General features: G+C 38.4%; 8 non-coding genes across 8 annotated transcripts; all 8 read right to left on the bottom strand.

Moving 5' to 3' along the window:
- Positions 1 to 122: 122 nt before the first annotated feature.
- TRNAI-UAU (transfer RNA isoleucine (anticodon UAU)) lies at positions 123 to 215 on the bottom strand. Its single transcript is given in 2 exon segments — positions 123 to 158; positions 178 to 215. It is a non-coding gene; the product is annotated as a tRNA-Ile (tRNA).
- A 1,370-nt stretch (positions 216 to 1,585) lies between these two features.
- Positions 1,586 to 1,678, bottom strand: TRNAI-UAU (transfer RNA isoleucine (anticodon UAU)). The gene is given in 2 exon segments: positions 1,586 to 1,621; positions 1,641 to 1,678. It is a non-coding gene; the product is annotated as a tRNA-Ile (tRNA).
- An 853-nt stretch (positions 1,679 to 2,531) lies between these two features.
- Positions 2,532 to 2,604, bottom strand: TRNAR-CCU (transfer RNA arginine (anticodon CCU)). Its single transcript has one exon. It is a non-coding gene; the product is annotated as a tRNA-Arg (tRNA).
- Positions 2,605 to 3,051: 447 nt separating this feature from the next.
- TRNAI-UAU (transfer RNA isoleucine (anticodon UAU)) lies at positions 3,052 to 3,144 on the bottom strand. Its single transcript is given in 2 exon segments — positions 3,052 to 3,087; positions 3,107 to 3,144. It is a non-coding gene; the product is annotated as a tRNA-Ile (tRNA).
- An 852-nt stretch (positions 3,145 to 3,996) lies between these two features.
- Positions 3,997 to 4,069, bottom strand: TRNAR-CCU (transfer RNA arginine (anticodon CCU)). The gene has a single exon. It is a non-coding gene; the product is annotated as a tRNA-Arg (tRNA).
- Positions 4,070 to 4,516: 447 nt separating this feature from the next.
- Positions 4,517 to 4,609, bottom strand: TRNAI-UAU (transfer RNA isoleucine (anticodon UAU)). The gene is given in 2 exon segments: positions 4,517 to 4,552; positions 4,572 to 4,609. It is a non-coding gene; the product is annotated as a tRNA-Ile (tRNA).
- Positions 4,610 to 5,461: 852 nt separating this feature from the next.
- TRNAR-CCU (transfer RNA arginine (anticodon CCU)) lies at positions 5,462 to 5,534 on the bottom strand. The gene has a single exon. It is a non-coding gene; the product is annotated as a tRNA-Arg (tRNA).
- Positions 5,535 to 5,981: 447 nt separating this feature from the next.
- On the bottom strand, positions 5,982 to 6,074 carry TRNAI-UAU (transfer RNA isoleucine (anticodon UAU)). The gene is given in 2 exon segments: positions 5,982 to 6,017; positions 6,037 to 6,074. It is a non-coding gene; the product is annotated as a tRNA-Ile (tRNA).
- Between the last annotated feature and the right edge of the window lie 14 nt (positions 6,075 to 6,088).

Below are 6,088 nucleotides of genomic sequence, written 5' to 3'. Positions count from 1 at the left end.
AAAATACAAAAACTTAAACAACAAATATCTCGTTGAAATTTCTCTCTTAATCTTGGCGCTAGATCATGAACCGTTTCAACGACTTCAGTAGTAAAAAATACAAAACGAAGGCAAGAATAGAATGCTCCAGGTGAGGGTCGAACTCACAACCTCGGCATCACTCGACAGTTACTGCTTTATAAGTACCGCGCGCTGACCGATTGCGCCACTGGAGCCGACTGGGCACACCCCCTACGACATACATTCTATAAGAAAAAAAAATGAAATGGGATAGTTCTTCAGAAAATTAATGATTGCTTACAACAGGTTTCTAAGATTTTATTATAATGTTTGACAATATATATTTTACCATATCACGATCTTTATTAAAAATGAAAACGAGAAATTTAGACACTGGACGCCGGGTCATTTTAGACTCAAACATCCTGTTTTTTTTTGGATCTGGAAATGCGCACGTACATTTGCTGCAATGAACAGACATTGACGATATAAAAAATTCTTCTGAATTCAGGGGCTGCAGGGTCATCTGTGACATCACCTTTTGTGATTCCTAGATCCTGTGTTAACAGCTGCGTACAGAGGTGTTGTCAGTCTTTGTAACCATACCTCTGATATTTAGGAGAACGGCAGGATGTTTGAGTCCAAAATGTTCCCAATGGCCAGGGTAAAAATTGAAAGATTACTCTCATTTTGTTTTGTAAGAAAGAACATGATATGAAAAAAAGAACATTGTCCAAAATGTTTCAAAAACCGTTTACATTTTTTCAATTATAATTTTTTTCTTTTGATCTTTGCAAATATTGTGTGGTTGAAAGCATAACCATATCTTAGAAAATATACTCTTTGTTATTTGGGTCATAAATGAAGATAAGATGAAAACAATTAAGATGCAATATTTTTCCGCCACACAATTGCGTGTTAACGCTTCTCTCAGTACATGGAAAGGATCGTTGTAAAGGGTAGAGGTTTGCAAGAACTAATTTACGAAGAAACAAGACAAGGAGAACGGTTTACACATGCACCATCAAACTTCCATGAGAAGCTGTCGGAAAGGGAAATCAACAAGCACCCCAGATGGGACTTGACCCACAATCCCTGGCTTAGGAGGCCAGTGCCTTATCCATTAGGCCACTGGGGCTTGATGGAGTAGCTTAAAAATCTAGACTTTTTTTGGTTACCACAAGAGTGCAGCACTCAATTTTGATTGAGTTATCACGAACGATCTTGTAAGTTTGAACTCCAAATTGAAACAAACCGTCCGAATGCACATGCATCTTTATTTTACAAGAGAGCCAGGGCTAACTTTGTCGGGTCACTGTACGTTACTAATGCCGATGATGGAAAGTTTATTGGACTACCAGAAGCCTGAAAAACTAAATAGATAGCTTCCACATTTCCCTTTCAATTATGACACCAGATTACGGTGGGACTCAGTAGACTTGTCCAACCTGCGGCAATTTTTAAAAATACAAAAACTTAAACAACAAATATCTCGTTGAAATTTCTCTCTTAATCTTGGCGCTAGATCATGAACCGTTTCAACGACTTCAGTAGTAAAAAATACAAAACGAAGGCAAGAATAGAATGCTCCAGGTGAGGGTCGAACTCACAACCTCGGCATCACTCGACAGTTACTGCTTTATAAGTACCGCGCGCTGACCGATTGCGCCACTGGAGCCGACTGGGCACACCCCCTACGACATACATTCTATAAGAAAAAAAAAATGAAATGGGATAGTTCTTCAGAAAATTAATGATTGCTTACAACAGGTTTCTAAGATTTTATTATAATGTTTGACAATATATATTTTACCATATCACGATCTTTATTAAAAATGAAAACGAGAAATTTAGACACTGGACGCCGGGGTCATTTTAGACTCAAACATCCTGTTTTTTTTTGGATCTGGAAATGCGCACGTACATTTGCTGCAATGAACAGACATTGACGATATAAAAAATTCTTCTGAATTCAGGGGCTGCAGGGTCATCTGTGACATCACCTTTTGTGATTCCTAGATCCTGTGTTAACAGCTGCGTACAGAGGTGTTGTCAGTCTTTGTAACCATACCTCTGATATTTAGGAGAACGGCAGGATGTTTGAGTCCAAAATGTTCCCAATGGCCAGGGTAAAAATTGAAAGATTACTCTCATTTTGTTTTGTAAGAAAGAACATGATATGAAAAAAAGAACATTGTCCAAAATGTTTCAAAAACCGTTTACATTTTTTCAATTATAATTTTTTTCTTTTGATCTTTGCAAATATTGTGTGGTTGAAAGCATAACCATATCTTAGAAAATATACTCTTTGTTATTTGGGTCATAAATGAAGATAAGATGAAAACAATTAAGATGCAATATTTTTCCGCCACACAATTGCGTGTTAACGCTTCTCTCAGTACATGGAAAGGATCGTTGTAAAGGGTAGAGGTTTGCAAGAACTAATTTACGAAGAAACAAGACAAGGAGAACGGTTTACACATGCACCATCAAACTTCCATGAGAAGCTGTCGGAAAGGGAAATCAACAAGCACCCCAGATGGGACTTGAACCCACAATCCCTGGCTTAGGAGGCCAGTGCCTTATCCATTAGGCCACTGGGGCTTGATGGAGTAGCTTAAAAATCTAGACTTTTTTTGGTTACCACAAGAGTGCAGCACTCAATTTTGATTGAGTTATCACGAACGATCTTGTAAGTTTGAACTCCAAATTGAAACAAACCGTCCGAATGCACATGCATCTTTATTTTACAAGAGAGCCAGGGCTAACTTTGTCGGGTCACTGTACGTTACTAATGCCGATGATGGAAAGTTTATTGGACTACCAGAAGCCTGAAAAACTAAATAGATAGCTTCCACATTTCCCTTTCAATTATGACACCAGATTACGGTGGGACTCAGTAGACTTGTCCAACCTGCGGCAATTTTTAAAAATACAAAAACTTAAACAACAAATATCTCGTTGAAATTTCTCTCTTAATCTTGGCGCTAGATCATGAACCGTTTCAACGACTTCAGTAGTAAAAAATACAAAACGAAGGCAAGAATAGAATGCTCCAGGTGAGGGTCGAACTCACAACCTCGGCATCACTCGACAGTTACTGCTTTATAAGTACCGCGCGCTGACCGATTGCGCCACTGGAGCCGACTGGGCACACCCCCTACGACATACATTCTATAAGAAAAAAAAAATGAAATGGGATAGTTCTTCAGAAAATTAATGATTGCTTACAACAGGTTTCTAAGATTTTATTATAATGTTTGACAATATATATTTTACCATATCACGATCTTTATTAAAAATGAAAACGAGAAATTTAGACACTGGACGCCGGGTCATTTTAGACTCAAACATCCTGTTTTTTTTTGGATCTGGAAATGCGCACGTACATTTGCTGCAATGAACAGACATTGACGATATAAAAAATTCTTCTGAATTCAGGGGCTGCAGGGTCATCTGTGACATCACCTTTTGTGATTCCTAGATCCTGTGTTAACAGCTGCGTACAGAGGTGTTGTCAGTCTTTGTAACCATACCTCTGATATTTAGGAGAACGGCAGGATGTTTGAGTCCAAAATGTTCCCAATGGCCAGGGTAAAAATTGAAAGATTACTCTCATTTTGTTTTGTAAGAAAGAACATGATATGAAAAAAAGAACATTGTCCAAAATGTTTCAAAAACCGTTTACATTTTTTCAATTATAATTTTTTTCTTTTGATCTTTGCAAATATTGTGTGGTTGAAAGCATAACCATATCTTAGAAAATATACTCTTTGTTATTTGGGTCATAAATGAAGATAAGATGAAAACAATTAAGATGCAATATTTTTCCGCCACACAATTGCGTGTTAACGCTTCTCTCAGTACATGGAAAGGATCGTTGTAAAGGGTAGAGGTTTGCAAGAACTAATTTACGAAGAAACAAGACAAGGAGAACGGTTTACACATGCACCATCAAACTTCCATGAGAAGCTGTCGGAAAGGGAAATCAACAAGCACCCCAGATGGGACTTGAACCCACAATCCCTGGCTTAGGAGGCCAGTGCCTTATCCATTAGGCCACTGGGGCTTGATGGAGTAGCTTAAAAATCTAGACTTTTTTTGGTTACCACAAGAGTGCAGCACTCAATTTTGATTGAGTTATCACGAACGATCTTGTAAGTTTGAACTCCAAATTGAAACAAACCGTCCGAATGCACATGCATCTTTATTTTACAAGAGAGCCAGGGCTAACTTTGTCGGGTCACTGTACGTTACTAATGCCGATGATGGAAAGTTTATTGGACTACCAGAAGCCTGAAAAACTAAATAGATAGCTTCCACATTTCCCTTTCAATTATGACACCAGATTACGGTGGGACTCAGTAGACTTGTCCAACCTGCGGCAATTTTTAAAAATACAAAAACTTAAACAACAAATATCTCGTTGAAATTTCTCTCTTAATCTTGGCGCTAGATCATGAACCGTTTCAACGACTTCAGTAGTAAAAAATACAAAACGAAGGCAAGAATAGAATGCTCCAGGTGAGGGTCGAACTCACAACCTCGGCATCACTCGACAGTTACTGCTTTATAAGTACCGCGCGCTGACCGATTGCGCCACTGGAGCCGACTGGGCACACCCCCTACGACATACATTCTATAAGAAAAAAAAAATGAAATGGGATAGTTCTTCAGAAAATTAATGATTGCTTACAACAGGTTTCTAAGATTTTATTATAATGTTTGACAATATATATTTTACCATATCACGATCTTTATTAAAAATGAAAACGAGAAATTTAGACACTGGACGCCGGGTCATTTTAGACTCAAACATCCTGTTTTTTTTTGGATCTGGAAATGCGCACGTACATTTGCTGCAATGAACAGACATTGACGATATAAAAAATTCTTCTGAATTCAGGGGCTGCAGGGTCATCTGTGACATCACCTTTTGTGATTCCTAGATCCTGTGTTAACAGCTGCGTACAGAGGTGTTGTCAGTCTTTGTAACCATACCTCTGATATTTAGGAGAACGGCAGGATGTTTGAGTCCAAAATGTTCCCAATGGCCAGGGTAAAAATTGAAAGATTACTCTCATTTTGTTTTGTAAGAAAGAACATGATATGAAAAAAAGAACATTGTCCAAAATGTTTCAAAAACCGTTTACATTTTTTCAATTATAATTTTTTTCTTTTGATCTTTGCAAATATTGTGTGGTTGAAAGCATAACCATATCTTAGAAAATATACTCTTTGTTATTTGGGTCATAAATGAAGATAAGATGAAAACAATTAAGATGCAATATTTTTCCGCCACACAATTGCGTGTTAACGCTTCTCTCAGTACATGGAAAGGATCGTTGTAAAGGGTAGAGGTTTGCAAGAACTAATTTACGAAGAAACAAGACAAGGAGAACGGTTTACACATGCACCATCAAACTTCCATGAGAAGCTGTCGGAAAGGGAAATCAACAAGCACCCCAGATGGGACTTGAACCCACAATCCCTGGCTTAGGAGGCCAGTGCCTTATCCATTAGGCCACTGGGGCTTGATGGAGTAGCTTAAAAATCTAGACTTTTTTTGGTTACCACAAGAGTGCAGCACTCAATTTTGATTGAGTTATCACGAACGATCTTGTAAGTTTGAACTCCAAATTGAAACAAACCGTCCGAATGCACATGCATCTTTATTTTACAAGAGAGCCAGGGCTAACTTTGTCGGGTCACTGTACGTTACTAATGCCGATGATGGAAAGTTTATTGGACTACCAGAAGCCTGAAAAACTAAATAGATAGCTTCCACATTTCCCTTTCAATTATGACACCAGATTACGGTGGGACTCAGTAGACTTGTCCAACCTGCGGCAATTTTTAAAAATACAAAAACTTAAACAACAAATATCTCGTTGAAATTTCTCTCTTAATCTTGGCGCTAGATCATGAACCGTTTCAACGACTTCAGTAGTAAAAAATACAAAACGAAGGCAAGAATAGAATGCTCCAGGTGAGGGTCGAACTCACAACCTCGGCATCACTCGACAGTTACTGCTTTATAAGTACCGCGCGCTGACCGATTGCGCCACTGGAGCCGACTGGGCACACC

Source organism: Ranitomeya imitator, unplaced genomic scaffold, assembly GCF_032444005.1.
Source record: "Ranitomeya imitator isolate aRanImi1 unplaced genomic scaffold, aRanImi1.pri SCAFFOLD_1405, whole genome shotgun sequence".
NCBI lineage: Eukaryota > Metazoa > Chordata > Amphibia > Anura > Dendrobatidae > Ranitomeya > Ranitomeya imitator.
The sequence above is the reverse complement of the archived record's forward strand: the minus strand, read 5'-3'. Positions and strand labels throughout refer to the sequence as shown.